A 22,830-nucleotide genomic window follows, 5' to 3' on the forward strand; every position below is an offset into this window, starting at 1 on the left:
AAAACCCCGTATCGTGACCCCAATGACAGTGAATTTAAACTAAAATTGAAGTAACATTTAAATTATTTTTATTTTACAAATCAAAAAGCAGATATTTACAATCATTAAAGGTATATTTACATCAGGAATACAAAATCTTTGAATTTTGTGCGCAGAAATTAGTTACAATTTTAGTGTAACACTAATTCACATCAGGGAGCTGGTGCAACTAGGTCCTCGGTTCCATATTTGCAGAATGGTCGTATCTCCCGATACAAATACTGTTTTCTTTCCTGGCTAAGGCCTTCTGGGCAAAGTTTGCATGGCAGAACTAATGGGGGCATAACTGTAGGATCCTTTAATAACATAAGAGAACGTTCTTGTGAAAATCGGTGTTCCTTAAAGTAAACTTTTCCCGGTTCGTCCATGGAAAAATGAAAGTGATGGTACTTCTTAATGTTTGGGAGCTTTGTGAAGTACTCCGAAAGAAATGCCGCCCAGTCGTACACGGGAACAATTTCCTGGCCGTCATGTGTTCCCACCAACTGCGCTTTGTTTACTCCTGTAGTACTACAACAGTCAACCATTCGTGCAAATTCGTAGAGCGACGATATAAAGTTCACTTTGTATGCTCGCTTGATCAGGCCAAAGCAGCGGTCTGGGGCAAATTTCGTGTGTCCGGCGATTAAGAAGGAATAGTTAATTGATTGATGCAGTTCGTTTATTACTCTCCATGCGAAATACCACAAAAAGTAATTGTTTTTATTCTGCCCCGTACAATTGTCAGCATGTAAGTAAGCATGAGTTTCTCCAAGTCCGTGGGTCTCCAAGTAGTGGTGGACGTAGCTAATTGTGGAATTCGCTCCTTTTCCGACAGTACTAGCTTCATCAATGAGATAATTTACTTGGCGCCCTGCTCCTTCACACGACACCGAAAATGCCACATTTTCGTGGGGTCTTAAAGTAGATGGGCCCTGGTTGCATCGGGTTGCTAGGAAAGTGGATCTGTTGCGCGTAGTCGAACGAATAGTGAACTGTACCGTTCATTGAGCACGGTTCATGACATTCGCTTAATCGGATAGGCGGCTCCAGTTTCAAAAGTGTTTTTCGCTTCCTCGCAAACCTCGTTGTATAACTCTCTCTCACTTTTAAGTGTCGAGATGTTCTTGTTGAGCGCGGACACATTCTGATTTCTCTCCGTCCAGAAGATTCGCCGATCTTACAAGTTTCGAAGTGTTTTGCTGGCAAGTCACGCACAAGTCAGTCATTGGTTTTGCTACAACCACATTAGGGTGAAATTGTTCCCATAGATCTTTAAACTTAGAATAGCTTACCGCCTGCTTCTCTGAGGCTGTACACGCCGCAACAAAATCGCGCCACACGCTCATCTTCGTTTCGCTTGCAGACAACAGTTTTATGTCGTCGCTCTTATAACCAGGAATCCTCCCAGGAAGCGAGATCGCGTTCTCCTCAACATAGTTCGTAAGGAATAATTTAACATCTTCAACCACAGTTGTAGGGAGTGTGTTGCTTGGTAATCTTTTGCAGTTTCCATGCGTTCTTGGTGAAATGCCATAGTTTTCATAATGTTCCTTTAGTCGGTGAAATCTTGAGTAACTTAATCCATACAGATTAAGAAACATTTCCTTGCAGATGGTTAATGATTGAAACAGGAAATTACAGCGAGGACTTCGATTTCGTTTATCGCCAATGTGATCGATTCTGGTGAACGCTTGAATGTTGGCCAGAATAACCAAGTCTAATTCTGCGCTTGATAATTCAAGGCAGTTGTTCAAGTTTGACATAACACTTTCTTCAGAAAAATAGCCAGAGCAAGGACCACAGTTAGGTCCTCTTGAGAGTTTATTCTGCTTTTTAAAGAGTTTCAACACCAAACAAGAGATTGCGGGAAGCTTTTAGAAATGAGATCTTTACTCAATACATCAAGGTAAGCTAAAATAGCTGTGAGGTATTCAATTCAGTGAAGCGAATCACAGTGATTACAAATTCTTGTGCTACAAGTCACACTGGATGGAATATTCAAATGAGAGCTGATAGTATTGTCTGCGAGCAATAACCGTGTGTTTCTGTTGATGCTCAGAACAATGATAAACAAAACTGGAAGCTTTTTTCCTAGAAGCGATTTTCTAGGAAAAAGTGAAATTACAGTATGCAAATTTGAAGTGTGTTTTGCTTGCCGAATTGATTGATAAAATAAATAAACCAGGAATAAAGTGACTGCGATAAGATGGGCATAGAAAGCGAAACCTTCAACTTTGAAAAAGATTCACTCTTTGTTTTAGTCTTACAATTATCTGAAAGGTACATAAAAGACAGCAAAGTAATAATATTAAGTAAACAACAAACGAAATGTTCGAAGTGAAACGAAGTGTTCGAACGATCCAGCATAATAAATATTATAACTTCTGCCGCTGTTTGTTGACATTGTTTCGTGGCATTTGCAACTGCTGTACGTTGTTTCCTAAACTATGGCTCAATGGTTACGGCAAAAGGAAAGACAGAGGGATAGGTTCTGACAATGTAAACTGGGACGGCTTACTATAAAACGGACCGAGCCGTTCTATAAAACGGACTAAGACTTTCTATAAAACGGAAGAAGTTTGCTGTTAAACGGATAGTTCTTCCATTTAAATGGATTGCCCTCCCGTTTAAACGGATTGTCCTTCCGTTTAAACGGATAATGGTCTTTTAAAAACGTTTTGCCAATTTTATCAAACGGATCAAAAAACGGATTAAACGCTTCTAGAAACCGTTTAAACGCTTTTGGAAACCGTTTTAACGGATACTAAACGGGTAGAAAACACTTTCAAACCGTTAAACGGATATCCGTTAGGGTACGTTTTCCCAAATCAGGTCACAAATATGATTAAACTTAAAACTTGTAAAACTGCTAAAATGTTATTTCTGTCAAGTTTCAAGTTATAACAAATAATAAAGCAAGTTAATTTCTCCCATATACGTTGCTAATTAAAAGTGACAAAACGTTACTTCCAGTGACCTCTAACCATTATCAGTATAAATCTACTAGCGTTCTACCACGAATGCTGCTCCCTGATTGGTTAAACTACTCACTATCTACTTTGTGATAGATAGCGAGTAGCGTAGCAGTATGCCCTTGTACCTTGTAATCAAAATGATGGCCGCTTCTTGGCATTTTGAAAGAGGATTTAGATAAAGTTTTGAATGACTACTAAATTTATACTAAAACAATCAGATTGTTCGCTCTCGATTTCTACCGCGTGATAGTTTAAAAGTTAAAGGTTGAAGGATTGAAAATTTTTTAATTTAACTTGCAAACTACTTTGTCGTTTTTTTGTGGAAACTCAGAAAATGAAAGTTTACACATTATTACATTCAAAAGTGTTAGTGGGGATCACAAACACTTCATTTTTTACTTAACAAACTGTGAATGGCCCCAGTTAGCTGTAAATGGGTGTATAACCAAAAGTTTCAATCAAAATGGAAAAAAATGAATACCATTTAATGGCATATTCCTGAAGACTTGATACAGTTTTGTTATTCTAGATTAAGCCTACTCGACCCATAGCTTTTTAACTCTGCCTTAGATGTGCGAAAACTGTCATCTAGGCCGGTCCCAAGCCCGGATAAAAGAGGAGTGTTGCGAGTGGAGAAAATTTCTGCATTGCATATAAAAGCAAAGAGGAAACAGTAATTTCTTCCAAAAAATCGCTGTGTTATCTATTAATCTAGGTAAAACATTAAACATATTTTGCAGTAAGAGGTTAAATTGCTGGTGCTAAGCAGCTAACCTTGCCAAAGTTTTTGCTCTGCCAATATTTTGCAAATGTGTACCACATTGACAGTTACTTTACAGACATGAACGCAACCTTGAGTTCACTTTTTGATCTGTTGGAAAAAGGACGAAGAATCCACACAATCGATAGTCGTAGTCGATACATACATTTCCCTCCTAACAAAATGAAAACTTTTCCCTTGACTGTGAGCATGCATAGAGTGACGGGAAGTCTGCGATTCACAGACTTTCGATGTTAGACGGGGCGAGAGGTCGCGATTCCCGGTGCTGACCAAAAGTCGTGCGGCCTCTGGGAATGAGAATGGCACCATAAAAAACTGGCGTGAAATTTGTAACCAGTCTCTTTTGTCTTGTTACGTTGAACTAAGGTGAGTTACCTTTAAGACTTATCTGAATCCCGTCGTTACTTCAGTAAAATTTAAAGCAAACAAAGCGGACTTAGGTAAAATAACAAACCAAGGAAATTCGCTGATAATTTAAATCTTTAACCCATTGACGCCCGAATGAAACCCATCCCTAAATTCCCGGCGATTTTTTTACTTTTCTGAATGAGCACAAGCACTAAAAATAAACCATGTGCGCAGTAACCACACACACAAGATTAGGTTTCAAAACATGGTTTAGTTTAAGCTGAATAAATGAAGGGCCAAAATATTAAAAATTTCAACAAAAAGAACTTAACTTGATGTTTAAAAGTCATAAGAAAACAAGAAATTATATTATTTCTTTGCCGCGCGACAAAATGCCCAACAGAAGCCGAGAAAATTGAATACACAACAATGGGTTATTATTGACTTCGGAGGACAAAGTGAAACCAAATACAACAGAATTTCCAATCTTGTACTATAACGGCTAACATTTAAGAAAACAAAGGAAAATAAACGCAAAAGGCACATGTTAAAACAAGTTTAAAATCAAGAAATCAAATAATTTCTTTATCGCACGACAAAATATTACAGCGCAGGAAAGAAAGATTAAAGTTGTAAGTCAAAAAGAGGACAAAAACAATTGAGCTTATTATTTTGAGATCAATCGTATTTGAAATCTACCAAATTAGTGGCCACTTAAGTCTTTTCTCAGCAGTTCTGTAGTAGCTGAATAAGACTCCCAAAAATATCCTTGAGCGAAGCGAATAAACTAATCAAACAAACCCGAGAGGTCGCCGTAGATAAAATGTGCAGAAATCTAGCGTGCAAAAATACTGTTCACTTTTTAAACCTAAAATTCCCCAAAACAGGGCACCAAATGAAAAAAATGTGAAAGGAAGTTCAATAACAATAAATTTTCATTCAAGCTGAGGCGGAAAAACTTACTTAAAAGTAAAAAATTTCAAAATTTCGCAGATGTGCTTTGCTACATGACCGCATGTTCAAACTAATTCTCACGCTAAAACGAAAGCTTCGAGTTTCTCCCGACCACTTTTGCAGTCATTCTATTGGCCATGGTGTTACTAATCGTTCCAAAAGTTGAATTCAACTTTGAAGCAATAATGTACATTACCATTTTTGTCTTCTTAAGCCAAAAGATCTATTTTTGCTTCTAAACATTATCTTGACTTTAATAGACTATCTATCAACACGTGTAATAAACTATTTGATACTTTGTTTCTTCTGGTTGTGTTATACAGGTCCGAAATTTGGGGAGCTTACAATAATATGAACTTCAAAAAATGGGGGAAAAGACCCAGTAGAAAGACTACACACACAATTCTACAAATGCTTTCTTGGCCTCAACAGAAGAGCACTTAATGTGGTAGTTCAAAATGAAACTGGACAACTTGAATATCTTGATAACAATAATTAAAGTTTGGATACATCTTGAATCTCTTCCAGATAACAGTATTGCCAAACAATGCTTAATCATTTCCAATCAACCGGCAAATGAAACAAAACCCTATTTTATGTCCACAGTTGATGAACTCATTCATAAATATATGGACATTCAAAACCAACCACATGACAAAACAATCGAAAACAATTATATACCAACAATTAAAAATAATTGACAAAAATTAAAATATCACATCTCAAACAATTTAAAAAGACACCAACTGGAGTTTATCCACACCAATAAAAAGTTGAGTTTCTACTCTATGTTTAAAACAGATGTAAGCAAATCTGATTATTTAGAACAAATAAAGAACCTAAAGCATAGACAAGCTGTAGCTAAACTACGATCAAGCAACCACAGACTTAGAATCGAAACTGGAGACACTGTATCCCTAAATTACCCAAATCTCTTAGGATTTGTCAATACTGCCGCTCTCATTGTGATTGTTATGAAACTATTAGGCAACAAATAACAAGTGACATTGTACTAAATATATACCCATCATTCTATCCCTTGAATAATACTGATAAAACTCTATTCCTATTTAATAATGTTGACCAGTTTATTTGTAAGAAACTAGGTTATTTTGTATATGGAGCATTGCATATGAGAGAAACTTGTAATCCTATTTATTGTAATGTGATTAGTGGTATTGTTATCTCAAATTTATTTCTTTTTATATATTTCATATTTTGTTATTTAAGGTAATACCATCCACATATATGGGAAATAAATTTCTGTTGTAAGTCCAGGAAGCTGCATTAAGTCTGTGATCTGTATTCAAAACTCACTTGAAAGTGCACCAATCTGAAGATATTGAAGAATAAATATTCAGTATTCAAGGTTTATGTGAAAGGTCATGCTATTTGGCTGGCTTTGTGAGCAGGAAAGAAGCGGATCCTGTGTTCCAGTTGACCACCAGAACGGGCAAGATGGGCGTATCTCTTGCTCGCTCGAGATTCCTTGCATTTTTCCCCACGGAAAAAAGCTCTCAAGGCCATGACTGTGTAATAAATCCTTTTCCTAACAAGCTTTTTCGGTCAAGAGAGCTCGTCTGGACTTTGTCTAGGTCGATAACAACGCAAAAGAACAAGGCCAATATCCAGTCCAGCATCTTGACCGAAAAAGATTGTCAATAACACATGTATAACGATACAGTTACAGTCATGGAATAAACTGTTCAGGTTAATTTGAGATGTGACGCTTAATGTGACGCGATGCATTTGTGTTATACGTTTCCCCGTTTAGACAATCAAGACCTGCACTGAGTGATCAAAATGGACTCAGATAACACCAATGGTAACACCTTTACACATTTGTCTAATTCTTTCTGGCTATAGCCACAGCAAAATTGGATATTTTTAGTTTCTGTGTTTCATTTTTTTAGAGAGCCAAAAAGAAAATTGAGGGGCTTTTTCAAACGGGTAAACTCTCAAATTCCTGTTTATAGCACAACAAAAACAAAACATGCACAAAGATTAACTCATTTACTTACATACTCGTTTACTTAATAAAAGTGTCTACCAATTTGTTTATTTGCTGTGTACATTTTGTTTTCTAGCCCAATTTATCTCTAAATCCAAACTGAAGTAAAGCAAAATAGTGTAGCCTTGCTAAGGGCTACTGGCTGAGCTAACCTCAAACCCCCCCCCCCTCCCCACCATCACCTCACAGCCAGGATGGAGAACATATGTATGTAAGTTGTCTGGCCTCTGCATTCTGGAATACACCCCAAGTCTCTCTAACCAGGAGTCAACTTATTTCCATAAGATGCATGGATGTTTACCTGCAAAGTTCTTCTGTGATTTTCTATTCTCTCTAAACCGAACACAGATCATTGCATGGCTACTAACTGGTAACAAGCCAGAAAGAGCCCTGACAGACACTTTTCATTAACCAAGCAACCGTTTACTTATGTGTCTTTTGACAACTCTTGAGAAGTTATCGAATAAAAGACTTATTAAGTATGTTACATACCTACATACATACTACATAATTTATTCGGTAAAGCAGGTTGCAGTTGGTTAACTGGCAAGACATTAAGTGCTGATCTGAAGCTGCATTCTCCAAAATGATTAAATAATATACACTTAAATATCAAATGATAATGGATGAAAAAATGATAGCTGAAATAGATAAATATTCAAAAGTCAACATTTCAAATATTCAAAATGTTAAAAATATTTCAAGTCGAAAGATTTGTCGGAAATGCTGCCGGAAGCCTTAGCAAACCTGATAGATTTTAGGATCAGATATGAAATAAATGATAGGATTCTCTCACCCTATGGAGCCAGACTTCAAGCACTTGACTCCAGCGACTTCAGAACCCGTACAGCAAAGAAAAATTCCTGGTCATTGCAAATGTGTTTACTTCTTGCTGTGCCCAGGAAAATCTAGCTCCCTGCATTTGGAGAAGGATCGATAAATAAAGAGAGAAAATTATGTTTTTCCAGTTATGATGGCCCAGTGTCAATAGAAACTGCTAGAATATGTCATAGAAAATTCCTGACCTCACAAAAGATTTTCAATAGATAACACATTAGCTGGCTTGGGCATTTTTCATCAGACTAAGCTGAAAGCATAATTGCCATGCAAAAATTCAGCTGCCTTTTTCCTTCAGTTTGGTCTGAATTTTCCTTGGCAAGCTTAAAATAAATGTTAATGCATATCTTACTGTATGAAATAAATGTTACAATTAACTCATCCCATGAAGTGTGGCTCAAACTTCATGAGGGACTTTAGGGCCTGTCCAGCAGAGAAAGTTCATGTAAAAAAAGATCCAGCGATATCAAAAAAATGTCTAGTGATGTAAAAAGAAATCCAGTTTGAATAAACTTTTAAGCGAAAATTAATCAACCATATTCTCAGGAGTAGTTTATAGAAGTATATTCAATACTAATGCAAAATTATTTGGATAAACAGGATCAAATCACTGAAATACGGTAAAATTGTTATTTACAAGCTGGTTGACTTGAATTCGTTGTCTTTGGGCTCGGCATAAGAATATAATATATTTCTGGGGTCCTGATTTAATATCTTCCACCAGTTGGACGCATAGATATTGAACAGATTACTTTCAGATTTCAACATAGCATAGGTCATTTGTGATTAACTGGTAACAAGCCAAACCTTACAGGCTCTGACGTGTCTGAAGTTGGCGCTGACTGTTTTTTCCTGTTGGATGCTTCAGCTGGGTTTTCCGCGTCCGCCATCTTGGTTTTCACTGTTCACTGCATGACATTCCAGTCAGCGGTTTGATCACGACTTCATACAAGCCAGACCGAAGTGGTCTTAAGGACAGCCGAGAAGAACTGGGGATGACATTTCTGGGGTTAGCGGAAGGCTCTCTCTCCTCGAAGGTAAGACAACAACAAAACTTTATAGGTATTCATATATCTGGATGGTATTACCTTAACTAACAATATATAAAATATATAAAAAGAAAGAAATTACAGACTAGACGCTTTGTTGCGTGTACCCAGGCACTCATTATACTGAGAAGCAATAGCTATATTGCAATTGAGCTAAATGTTCTGCATTTGAAGTTGTACAAAATTCAATCGAATTGATTTGCTTAAGCTTTTCTGCTTTTGATTGCATTTCTTGGAATTGATTAATAGCTTATTACTTGCTTGCAAGTCTCTAGGGTCTGAAATGAGTCAAGGTCTGTATATCAACCTATAAACGTTCCAGTCTATTTTCCTTAGCCTTTGTTGCTGTTATTTGCGTTTCTCAAGCAAGCGAGACATTTTGAATTTCATAGTTATGGCGATGCGTGACATAGAATTAAGAACACGGTTGTCGAAATCATATACTTATCTCGTGATTTTTAGCCCATGTAGAAGTTAAAGTATTAGGAAAAGTGCTTATGTAAATGCTTATTTGTTCAGTACAGATAATCAGCCACCTAGATAGCCAAAGTAAGTTCCAGATGTTTACAATATTTTCCGCCCGCAATGTAGGCGTACCGAGGAGGTACACCAACACGGCGGTTCCATACTGGTCTCTATAAATTTGTGCAAAATATTTAGACGAATACCTGAGCTTGGGAAAATGCAGAGGAGTGTCACCTTTATTAATCTCCTATAACATCACAATTTCTTAATTTTATCCACTAAATGGTTTTCAAATAAATTTTTTATTGCGTCAGGATTGCGTGACAGTGCAAGCCAAGAATTGTTTTTGCTGGGGTCAACATACATTAGTTTCTTTCAGCTTAAATGTACAAAATTTGCTACATGAGTTTCACTCTTGTTAAGACACATAACTCTGTTACAAGCAAATAACGAGAAAATATCGTTTAGTTCAAGATTTTATCTTTATCATACTTTACGAAGTTTCTCGGAGCATTTTACTTAGGTGTACTCGAACAGATGAATTCGTAAACAAATTCTCTAACCTTTCTGCTCTTGTTGCTCAGACGTCCTTGGGCTCGTGCTGGGATTCTGCTTGGTTCACGATCACGTCTAAAAATACAAAAATGTTTCTGAAGATGCTTTTTTTCAAGTTGAAGAGTTGATAGCCCCGGTTGATAGCTCCTTTGGTATAACATGATTCATGATTCACTCAAAATGTTTGCTCATAAATTGATCTCTCTTAATGCTTGCAGTGGCCTGTTCCGAAAATGCTTAATGTCCTTTAGTGTTGGTCTACCTTGAATGGTGTGTTCGTTTGTATGTGATTTCATCGCCCTAGAAATCATGGAATCCGTGCTAACTTTTCTCGATGACAACCTCTGTCAATTCCATGTGCTGTACGCATGCACAGGTGGCGCATGTGCTTTAGAGACCAGACAGCGATTTGTGACTGAACGTGGAAAAAAAAAACGGAGCCGAAATTTAAACCCAGGCCTCACTGCCTGGGTAATAACAATACCACTAATCACATTACATTAAATAGGATTACAAGTTTCTCTTTTATGCAAAGTTCCATATACAAAATAACCTACTTTCTTACAAATAAACAAATCAATATTATTAAATAGGAATAGGGTTTTATCAGTATTGTTCAAGGGATCGAATGATGGGTATACATTTTAGTACAGTGTCACTTGTTATTTGTCGCCTAATAGTTTTATAACGATCACAATGAGAGCGGCAGTATTGACAAATCCTAAGAGATTCAGGTAATTTAGGGATACAGTATCTCCAGTTTCGATTCTAAGTCTGTGGTTGCCTGATCGTAGTTTAGCTACAGCTTGTGTATGTTTTAGGTTCTTTATTTGTTCCAAATAATCAGATTTGCTTACATCTAAAACTCAACTTTTTATTGGTGTGGATTAACTCCAGTTGGTGTCTTTTTCAGTGGTTTGAGATGTGATATTTTATTTTTTGTAACTTATTTTTAATTGCTGGTATATGATTGCTTTGGATTGTTTCATCATGTGCTTGGTTTTGAATGTCTATATATTTATGAATGATTTCATCGTGTATCCAAAATTTAATTATTCTTAACAAGATATTTAATTTTAAAGTAAGTCGTCCAGTAAGAGAGAAGTGACATTTCACAGTATACAGATTTGCCATTCTCCTCAATGATCATTAAATGCTCAGAAGGTTGAGGGCCACTATCAATTATTTTTAAATGGAAAGATATCACAGCATTGTAAACAAAGTTTATGGTCAACGAAGTTTATACCACCACAGTAAATTTCCGGTGCTATCACAGAGTTCCTTTATTGTCTAAATCTGATCAGAACTAGGCGTTGATAAATTCCACGACAAACTATTTTTCGGTTCAGTTGTTTACAATAACCAGGATAAGGAGACAGGTTACGAAAGGGCTTACACATAGTGATATCATAATTTCATAATATCATGATATCAAGTACATATATTGATAATGATATCAAGTCTGATATTATGACATTTACTTTTGAACGCGATTTGGTTGTTGTCTCGTGCAAAAGGCCATTATCATTATAACATATCCCACTGCTCGCGTTTTAAGGCTGTGGTTGTGGTTTTTTCTTGTCAATCAAGTAAATTTTATCTCGCTTTGATTTTTCTTTGATCTTGCCATGTGGTTGACACATTCCACTGTTTTTGAGTTTTCCCACGATTACCCACGACGATGATTCGATTATCCCGCTGCTCGCTTGATAGCATGTTTCCGCAGGTTTAATTGAATTGTTTGAATAGTGTCGCTTTGATTTTTCTTTGATCTCGCCATCACCAACAAACTATAACAAATTGGTTGTCATACTTGGTAAAACCAAAGAAATTTTGGCAGTCTTGTGCTAACAAGCTCTTAGCTAAAGTCTATTGGACTGGTTTCACTTCAAATCTGGAATGAATCCAGCCATTCCTTATCTCAAGCCTGCATCTTGTCAGCTTTGTACTGGGGCATTCCATGAGGCTGACACCCACGTTTTAGGAGCCCTGGGGAAATGCTTATCTATTTTAGCAATCAATTAGCGGCGCTGTTTTGACCAGCTTGTTGGTGATCTGGACCAATAGTGATCAGCAAATTCTCTTATTGGCCATTGACACCCTTGTCACCTTGAACAAAAATCGCATCCACTTGTCTTTAAGTGTGTGGTCCACAATTCAAGAAGGCCAGTGTTGTGTGGTTGTGCTTCTGAAGTTGGTCATTAGGTAAGTGTAAAAGATAGAAAGGGAACTTACTAATCAAAAGGAGGGATCTCAATGGAACATGAAATCAATGGAGACCTATGGTCAAACTCGTGGATTAAGTAACCTACAGATGAAACATGAAACATGCTGTTAAAACAAGCGGGGTTTCTACCACGCAAGGTTGCACTTATCTCAGAAAACGTAGGTTTTTTTCGTTGGCTTTTGTTGCACACGTATTACAGAATAGCTAGGGTAGCAAAATTGCAGCTGAACATGGAGTGGTAAAGGCTAAGGACTCTTGGGTCACACAAGACACTCATGCCAACAAAATTAATAGACTACTCCCCCTCCACCCCCCCAACACACATACACCCAGATCTTGATGTTGATGTTTGTCTGCCTGCTGGGAAAATTTGCATGTATTCAAGTTGTACGAGCTAACAGACCTTTTTCATTGCATTTCACTCAGGGCTATAGGTAAGGTTTCTTGAGACAGCACTTCTTTTCCAATGTGGAACTGCTTGTCTCTATATATATTGCACGTAAAATGCATCAAAATAAGTAGCCTCTTTTGCAAGCATTTTCAGTGTTGATCCAAAACATCTGTCCACCCATAAACATGTGCTCCTACGAGCTCACATGGTGTTTCTTTCCCTTTGTTATGTTTTCAATCAGGAAGCAAAAGTGTAAACACAAGACTGGGTAAACATCATTTAAGCTTATCAAAATCATTTGGGAATTTTTTTCCAAGTTTATGTGCATTTCACATTCCACTCAGAGTTCAGATCAATATACTAAAATAAACAACACAAGTATAAAGAACACAACTTTAATCTAAACTTAACTCGATGTCGGTTGAACGTGGACTACTCCACATGAAAAAAACTTAAGTACTATAAACTGCAAAGCTCTGAACAAAGATCCAGCTTGATTGAAAGTTGGATCTCACAGGAGATCTAATCAGCCAAACTCGAAAAGTAAAACAATAATAATACAAAGGCTACTGCAAGGCTGACACAAGGTCTATTCAATACAATATTTCGGCTGGCCTCAGGTCTACATGTTACTAATTATAGAAATGAAATTACAATATTATATAATGGTGCCAATGTTTGTCCTGGTTTCGTTCATTGAGATGTGTTCGTTTCGCTCATATAAGTTCATTAAGGTCCTCGAATAAGACACATTTTCATCAAAGCTTACCACATTAGTAGGTCACTTTCAAGCAAAAAAAATGCTCATCTCCTGGTCATTTTGAACGCCTGGACGAGTCAAATGCTCATGAAATTCAGCGCTCAAGTTGGCCATAGTACTAATTCAAACATTCGAAGTCAACTCCTCTTCAATTTAGCAAAACACCTAACGTTAATGGCGTGTAAAAGCTACAAAATTATCAATTCGGGCTGGCACGATGCATCCTTTGAGTAGTAACCACACAAACACGATAGCAAGGCTCATGCTGACTGCGCGGTTATTATTCCAATATGGCGTTGGGCTCGGGCGCTCTCGTTTGGGCCAACTAATTACGAACAGTGTCTACACCTGAGTGAGTGAGTGAGTGAGTAAGTGATACATTTGCATATCGGAGTCCCCGCAAGAAACACGTTTCTATGCTTTGCGTATCCACAAGTTTGAAAACGACTGTAGGTCTTTAAAAAGCGTTTCACTAGCTTAGTGTTACGCTTAAAGGGTACTTCCAGAGTACCGTCTGCTCACTTGGCGTATTTTCTCTCTCCAGAATTGTTTGTTGACTGGCCGATTGTGGTACTCAGACCTTTCATGGTAAGTTCTAGAAGCCTAGATTATTTCGCATCCCATGTTTCTCTTCAAGTGACAACTTATTTTTAGGCGTCTTAGTTACCCTTGGACGGCCAGTAGAATGTATGAGTGCAATTCCCATAGAAGGGGAATCGTGTTTTTGTAAATCGAGGCCATCTAAAGTGAATTTTTGTAAGCAAAGGATTCCTATAGATGGTTTTCACGTGATGATTTTCATGTTCTTAAATCCAAAACTTGGAGAGCTGCCAGAGTTTCAACTCTCTTCAGGCATAGGAGGTGCAAAATGTATATATGTTGACAACTTTTAAGCTCAATAGCACCCTTCGTTTGGAAACCAGCCCAGTTTGAGTGTCAGATGAATGGTGGGTGTGACATGAGTTACCATCACTTTTGTTGAAAAATATACACCTATCTCCTGATTTTTAGCAACACGTAGTCGCAAGTGTTTATCTAAATGCAGGTTTGTACAGTACAGATATTCGCTGGCCTGGATGACAAAACTTAGCTCCAGGTGTTTGCACCATTTTCTGGCAAACATACATATGACACTGCTCTTTCTTCTCAGGTGAAATGCATCAATGCTATAGATACTATTTTGTTCTGGTCAAGTGGTATTATTAAAAAGAAACTCTCTATTCCTGTTTCTCCAGATTGTTTCAGTTTCTTCAAACCTTTTGCTGTGCTTTTCACCAAAGTGACTGACTGCGACAAGTGTCTTTAAGGTCAGTTTAATTGTACTGAAATAAACGTGATACCATGTTTTTCTCAGTTTGGTGATGACCATTATCAGGGGAGGCAAAGGGGAGAAGGGAGGGAAGAGAGAGGGACGTTCAACATTTTCCATACGTTTCTGACGTTTTAGACATCTCCGACATTTATTTTGTGCATGCCAATTGTTCTGGTCAGGTGGCATTATCTAAACACGCTCTCTCTTTTTGTGTCTGCAGAGTGTTCCACGATTCTTTTGAAAGCTTTTGCTGTGCTATCCACTGGAGTGTTTGAGTTTATTGCCTTTGAGGTCAGTTTACAATTGTAACAGATACCATCTTTCCCTTAATGACTGCCATTACTGGGGGAGTTGCGAGAAGAGAGGTGGCGTTCCATGTTTCTTTGTCAGCCAAATGTTCTCATTCTTAAACAAAAATCTTTGACATCCATTCTATACATGCCAATTGACCAAGACCAGACCAAGTGGCATACGATTTGAAATTTTCAGATTTTTATTATTTTGCAATATTTACAAAAATAATCTAAACACAATCTCTCTTCTTTCCTCTGCAGATTGTTTCACGAATTCTGTGAAACTTTTTGCTCTGCTATTCACTGGAAGGATTGATTGCACTACTGCCTTTGAGGTAATGTTAATTGTATAGTAGAATCAATACCATATTTCCCTTGCTGACGATTCTTGGTGGTGTCTCACCTTTCTTTTGTTTAGAACAAAAATCTTAGATGATTAATACATAACTTCGCGCACGTTCATTAGCAATCGACGCACAGCTGCGTAACGGGTGAATGAGATTCAAACATTGTTTTTCTCGTTTTTCTTAAAAGGTAAAAAGTTTTTTCCCATTCTTTTTGCAAAATAATCATCTCAGTCTTCTCAATTTGAACAGCAAAAAAACTATTTTCGCATGTTTCATAAAAATTCACCTATTATGATGCCTTAACGCTGAGAAGGAGGATGGGTACAAGTCACCAGAAATCAACCCTTAGCAGCCCCAGTACCCCATGCTTAATTGAGGACTTGTTAAGAGAATTTATCAAGCCTTAAAATGGGTTAGAGTTAGGGTTTAGGTTCAAGGATTATGGTTAGGGGTTAAAGATAGGCTTAAGGTGAAGGATTAAGGTTTAGGATAAGGTTTAGAGTTAGGGTTTTAGGGTTAGGTTTAGGCTTAGGGTTTAGGGTTAGGCTTAGACTTAGGGTTAGGACCCTTTTTCTAAAATTCACTACTTCGTTACTCCGTGCCACGATACTCAAGAGTGGTTGAGTGTCTCTTAATTGTTATATTGACGCTATTATTAACCTATTTTTGTCTGTTTCGTTTCAAACAACACTCGGCTAACATGATATGACTACTGTCCATTGATGCAGATATTTTAACTCACTGCTTGGTAAGCTGAACGTCCTCTGATTATCACCGGAGACTTTGCCAAATCTCATGGATAAGAGAACGATTAAGCAAAATTGACCTTAAAATTGTAATTAATTGTTAGAAGTATGTACACGATTTTCCTCAGATGAGAGTAACGTACACTATTTGAACAATATACAATAACATTACTGAAGGCATATTGTCCAGTAATAATAATATTAATAATAACAACAACAACAATAATAATAACAATAATAATAAAGCGCTTTACAATGTGAGAGTAAGGTTAAAGTAAACATACAAGAAATGTGTTTAAAAAAATGCAATTTAAAAGACGTATTATAAGACTATGGCATACCATATGCTAATTTAAAAAAGTAAGTTTTTAACTTTGATTATAGTAAGTTTGTTAGAATGTCTTGTCTATTTGGCAATTTAGTACCAGTCAGGCGGGGAAAGGAAATATTATACTGTTTCTTAGAAGTGAGGGTAAAGTTCTTCTCTAACGTCAACGAGCATCATCATCGTTACGCTATGAGTTTTCTTGGGATGAACACGCTTGCATGCACAGAATCAGAACTTTTGCTTCTAGAAAGAACACTTCCCTCTCAATTTGCACCCTTCAGATTGCTGAGCGAACAAAATTTGGTACGCCTTCATAGACTGCTGCTACTAGATTTCAGTCAGGTAGAGAGCAAAACGCCTAGTCAGTCTAACATTCAGTTTCCATTTGCGACCAATCAGCAAACCAAATTTTCACCAGGCATGCTGTTAAAGCCTTGGCACGTTCAAAGTGCTGTTGAAGAGAAGCAGAGAAATGAAACTTCTGAGGACCAGTGAAATCACCATAATAACAGTGCCCATCATAACGTGCCGAGACTAGAATCTGTTTCTAACATAGAGTTTGATGAAGCAGATGGCCGACACCTTGTGAGGGCTTTTTCGAGCATCGAAGAAGAATCCAATGAGACTGGCCAGTCCAGCGAAATTTCTCAGGAAGAGTATTCTCCTTCGATATATGTTTCCGAAGAGAAAAAAGATGAGAAACCCGGTGTTACCTTAAGTGAAGCCGAAATGTCACCTGGCTTGCGTTCTGAATTGTGCGAAATAAGAAAAGTTCACTCTGATGAACCTGCAACTGCAAAGGAACTACCTTACAAAATAACACCATTGACAAAATGTTGGAAAAAACTTGGGATTTCTGTGGTTTTTGAGAAATATAAAAAATCTCACCCGCCCTTAATTCACTATGCAAACCTACAGTTGGTGCAAGAGTTTGTTCAGTTCATGATGGATAAGCGAGGTGTAAAACCAATTACCTGCAGCCAATATATTTCAGCCTTAATCAATGTCAGCAAAGTACCACTCGATTCTTACGGCAGCTCAGATAAAGAGGAATCAAGCAAACTCTCGGAGAAAATTAGAGCTGTTCAAAGACAACTGGAGCATTTAGTGAGAAAAGAGCAGGTGGATGCTCTGGCCCAAAAACCTCAGTTGGAGAAGGATGTCTGTTCAGAATTACTCGCACTTTGTCGTGAATTAAAATGGGAGGTAGAGGAAAAGAGCAAATCTGGTCAGGGAAGGAGTTGCATGAATTTATGCTTGCTATAGTTATATTGTGCCGCAAACCCTGGCCGCACAAAAGAATACATCACACTCCGAATTTACAAGGATCAGAATGCAGATCAATCAAAGAATCAAAATGGACCAAATCACCCCAATTTACCAGTGCTTACTTTTCTCTTTCCATGTGGGAAAGAGCATGACTACTCTCCTGGCAATCAGAGAGGCAATTCGTTTTCGCAGGCTTCTTATGGCAATTACATTACTGCCTTGTTCCAGAGATATTTCAATCTTAAATTAATCACGGTGGATATCAGAAAAGCCGTCATGTACTACTTTTTGAAGTTGCCTCAAAGCAGCGATTATTCCTAAAGAGAGTCATTTGCCATGTTAACGAAACATTTGGTCAGGACACAGAAACGTTATTGCTTACTGAAGATGTAGAAAATGGTGTTGTGGATCCAAATAATAAGATGGTTTTGTTTTTGCCACCTCAACTTCTGGTCGTTTTTAAAATTAAAACGTATTGAAATTAAGCTATAATATATACAAGGGTACCGAATTTAATAAAACAATAATTTCATTTGTGCTTGTTTCATATGAGATTGATTATAGCCAACTCATATCCAATGCGCGCTCATGGAATAATTCTAAAATATCGTTATTTGTCTGTGTATCGCTGATCAATTGTTTGCCGCAGCCTTCAGCTTTGGCAAATAATTGATCTGCTCGCCACTGACAAATCAGGAAATTTTGCTGAACCTGAACCAATGATTGTTAGTTATCTCCTCATTAAAAACATATACACAAAAAGATTTCATCTCTTGATAATCTACCAGCTGTGGTTTATTTCAGTGGAAAATACCAATTCAAAATGAGACATTGCAGCTGGTGTAGGAAAGAAACCCAAAAGTAGACCCCAAAGTAGTTCAAATTAATGTGAAATGTTACGAATGCTGCCTCAAAACTTTTGCTTTTTCTAACATTTTGATGAATAACCCAATATATGTATATACAACTCTGTTCGCTCATGAGTTTTAATGATCTTTTCAGTTGCAAAACATTCCAATATATCCCAGTGAGAACATTCTCCTCATGATCTGTTGAGGTTCGTGTCAACTATTTTTATTTTCAGGGAATGGAGAAATCACTGGGGAACGTGGAACAAATAATAAACAAAAATAAATAAATAAATAAATATACATTTATATAGCGCCATTTTCCACTAATTGTCCATGGCGCTTTACAATACTTTAAAATTAAAATCCTAATTCTTTAAAAACCTAAAATCCTAAATCCTAAAAGTTAAAATCCTAAGAATTAAATACGCTATATAATACAATTAGGCTACAAATAAAAAGTAAAAACTACAAATCAAATGTGCGCTTAAAAAGATAAGTCTTAAGATTAGCCTTAAAAACTGCCTCTGATGATGAAAGTCTGATCTGGAGGGGTAGTTTATTCCAGAGCCTTGGTGCCGCCACGGAAAAAGCCCTTTCACCATACGTTTTAAGATTTGCTCTAGGCTCATCAAGCAACCTGTTGTTTGAAGATCTTAGTGTCCGACCAGTGTGTGCTTAGTTTTCTGCCCAAGGTCTACACACAAAATGCAAGTGAACATAGGAATGGATTGGTTAAAGCAGAAGATGTTAAGTTTGCAAAGAAGGCACTGGACTTCTCCCTTTTATAGAACGAATCAGAGCCGAGGTAAAGAGACAGAGTGACAAACAGTTTCTAGCAGTAATTGGTCGAGGAAAATACAGGCTGGCCAATGACTTCTCATTCCTGTGTCAAAGAGAAGAACTTCTTCACAATGAGCAAACAACAGAAGAACCCCTGAAGGAGAAATTTGTTTCCGCAATGATGTCTGATCCTCTTTAGAGTGACGGAATATCAAGGACTCGCCACTGAGAAATGTTTATCCACAGGTGTCCCAAACTCACGATTCGAGGAATCGATGAAATATTAATGATTTATGTACGCGTACTGAGTGAGACGTGACTGCCTTAACTGCGTGGTGTTGTGTTACGCATTGGGCCATTGAGAATTTGAGTGCTCTACAAGGCATTGTATGGAATTTAAAATAACGAAGAATAAAATTTTGCGATGAAATAAAATGTTACCTTTTTTTGATAAAATTAAGAAAATATACTCACCTTGCCTGGTTTCTCTTATCCATTTGGCCTATTTCATCGTTGTTGGTGGGTTCTCAGGTGTTTGTTGCAGCTTTCCATAGACGAAGTCAAGGTTGGACACTGCTGTTTTGAAAGACCTGAACCGCAAGGCCATTTTCTCGCTGAAATTTGAATCCGCTGCTCGATTTTTCCCTCCAATGCAAAGAAGGATAGTCCATTGGTCCTATTTTCCAGTCGGCTTTGAAAAATCTTCACACTTTCTGCTCCAATTCGAACAATTTTGCTTCAATGCTAGAAAAGAAAGCTGTTGAAATTATTGCTTCACTGCTATTGTTCCTTTCTCAGAATGTATAAGGCGTATCGAAAGGTTAAAGATTCTCATGTGACACCTTGCATGAAGCAAGCGACTGAACACAAGCAAATAATTTTAGGCTTGCTCTTATGGTCTAGTGTAACTGTAATCTGTAAGATCATGACATCTTATGATAATCATGTTCCTGTTAACTTTTTATTTTAGATGTTTCTGTTTCTTTGGTAAAGAATAATTTGAAGAATTTGAAGCTCTTCGGATGAGAGACGATCGTTCCAATCAATAACTGTAGCTGCAAAAGAAAGTTGTTGAAATTGTTGCTACAAGGAAATTGTTCCTCTCACAAAATAAAAGCGTATTTTAAGGTGGCAGCTCCTCAGCTGACACCTTGTGTGACAGAAAGCACGTGACTGAAAAATCAAATATTGTTAGAAAACGATTTTTCCATCAAGTTTAGAATTTAAGAGCGTAAATGCAAAAATATTGAGAATCGGCCGACAAAAGCAAAATAACGAATTTTTTTCTTATTTGACTAAAAGAACCCATTTGGCTAACTATTTTCAGAAATGACATCAAAAGGTTGGATTTCCTTTTCATTTCTTCAAAATTTGCAAAACTTGAAAATTCAGCTGCAGGGCCTTAAGCAGTGGCCACAAGACTTAAAATTTCGCACATGTTTAACATATTTGTATGGACATACCAAATGTTGTCTTAACATGTCCTTTACACAGTTTGTGGGGTGTCTCTTAAGCTTTACTCAGGACTAAATGTCGTTTAAAAATGTTTTTTAGAAAATAGTTAACCCTCGGAAGCTGGACCATTTACAGACCTAAAGTGATAAGGCTAATATTAGCAATCTTTGAACTTGTCAAATGCTGTCTGTTATATTACAGTCAAGTAAATAAATACAACCAAACCAAAGCAGATTCTTTATTCTACTCGCCTGGAAAAAATTACAGGTGGCCCGTAAAAACTGTTCCATTGAGAGAATTTTCTGTGAGGTCACTTTGACGCATATCTCACTGGATTATTGAATTGTTAATTATTGTGAAAATTGTTATTATTTCTGACTATTTTTTTATTTTATACATTCCCACTAAATGTAAACAATTGAAATAAATCCAAGATAAGAAGTTCAAACAAGTTTTTACAACTCAGCTTATCAATAGACCAATCTGTTTGTTTTTTCAGTAGCACTAGTACTTTATCACAAGTCACACAAACTATTTCACATGGTAGCGAACTTGACTATGGCTTTGATGGATCCTTTTTGACATGGATCTTATGCATTCTAATACTTTTGTTATAATAAGTACAGATAGCCACTCAAGCAATGGAAATACAAAATTTGTGAAATGTGAAAGGGATATCTTCAAAATTTCCATTCACCAAAAAGTTTGAGATATGGTTTATTCCAGAATTGGTGTATATTAGTAAGACGTTATTTATGTTTCTTACTTTATGATTAAATATTTGACTCGAGCTTCGGAATAAACTCAGTAGACATTATTAAATCAAACAGAAATCCTTGAAAATGTTAATTAACAGATTCATTCCTAGCTTTGGAATTCTCAATATGCTAGTCACTTTAGATCTTCATCGCATTGCTACTTTTTTCATAAAGTTTACCTTGATGAAGATACGATTTTCATTTTTCATTTTTACGATATTGACATTCTATCATGGAATGCTTTTGTAAGTGTTTCTATAACTTGATAGAAACAAGGAGAACATGTTTTCTATTTCTTTTAGAAAACACTGCGACAAAAAAAGGGAAACAACTTGTTACCTTTGAATATCAAAATGTACATGAAAGTCACCAAAACCTCCCCGACTGTTTACATCACACAGTTCACTTCAAGTTCCTGACGGCTTTGTTTGATGGCAACTGTTTCAGTAGAAAAAGAAATAAAGTGGCCTGGTTGGGGAAATATCTGAACTTATATATTTTAAGCTGTATTCAGATCTTAGGACCAGGTGGTCCCAAATGCTATATTTTCCTGAAGAAATTGTAAGCAAAGACCACCTTCTTATTTTAATGGATTGAAAACATATATATAAACCGGAGTTAAGCATAATGCATTTCAATAGAATGTGCCATTATTTACCAATTGATCAATGCACAGTATTTGCGATTTTAAAGATAAGTTGTTTTAAGTGTAGTAAAATGGGAAGCAAGTGACATAATATGCACTTTAATGAGGACGGTTATTATGATATTTGTGATCTTATTCAGGTCTGCACTTTACACATTATATAGCTAAGTGTAGTGTGAACGGATTGATGGCTCCATAATGATCATTTCTGCCATGGAGAGTGGAGGCCTCAAGGTTGTTTTGCTTGGGGATGTAAGCTTTGTGAAAGTGATCCATGAGATAGCGATGGCAATGGTTGGACACAAGTGACAAAAACACAATGAATGTTTCTCGGCACCATGCTGAGCATGGGTATTAAAAAAGATCTTCCTGTCCAAACTGGTTTTTTTTTTTTTTCGGCTCGAGGGCTCGAGATGATAGCTGTAAAATGAGACTGGAGCGACCATGTGTGAGTGAAGACGTACGCGTTTCACTCCCGTACTGTTTTGGTCCAAATTTTAAAATTCCATGTCCATGTGCTTAATCTATGGCCCAATGCTATACACACAAAACGAGATTGAGTTTTGATAGCGATATTTCCTCTCCAGAAGGGAAAAAGATCTGCGAGAGCCCACATTCAGACCCAAATATAAACTCAGTAAGTGACGGAGGCAACAACGATCAATTGCTGA

General features: G+C 37.0%; 1 protein-coding gene and 1 pseudogene across 3 annotated transcripts in view; one reads left to right on the plus strand and one right to left on the minus strand.

The window, feature by feature from the left end:
- Window positions 1–45: 45 nt before the first annotated feature.
- On the minus strand, window positions 46–8,853 carry LOC110062092 (uncharacterized; annotated as a pseudogene). The gene is made up of 3 exons (XR_016203675.1): window positions 8,740–8,853; window positions 7,887–8,006; window positions 46–6,412 (listed from the first exon to the last, which is right to left on the minus strand). The product of XR_016203675.1 is annotated as an uncharacterized LOC110062092 (transcript).
- A 54-nt stretch (window positions 8,854–8,907) lies between these two features.
- Window positions 8,908–22,830, plus strand: part of LOC110062079 (uncharacterized) — a 40,728-nt gene continuing 26,805 nt past the window's right edge. Inside the window, exons 1-5 of one of the 2 annotated variants that reach the window (XM_089277650.1) lie at window positions 8,908–8,964; window positions 13,919–13,962; window positions 14,610–14,681; window positions 14,907–14,977; window positions 15,241–15,314. The gene's annotated coding sequence lies outside the window, so the exon portion shown is untranslated. The remainder of the gene's footprint in view (window positions 8,965–13,918; window positions 13,963–14,609; window positions 14,682–14,906; window positions 14,978–15,240; window positions 15,315–22,830) is intronic. The other variant, XM_089277651.1, reaches the window with a different exon arrangement.

This window comes from Orbicella faveolata, unplaced genomic scaffold, assembly GCF_042242905.1.
Source record: "Orbicella faveolata isolate gen_17 unplaced genomic scaffold, um_ofav_v1 contig_46, whole genome shotgun sequence".
NCBI classification, from domain to species: Eukaryota; Metazoa; Cnidaria; class Anthozoa; order Scleractinia; family Merulinidae; genus Orbicella; species Orbicella faveolata.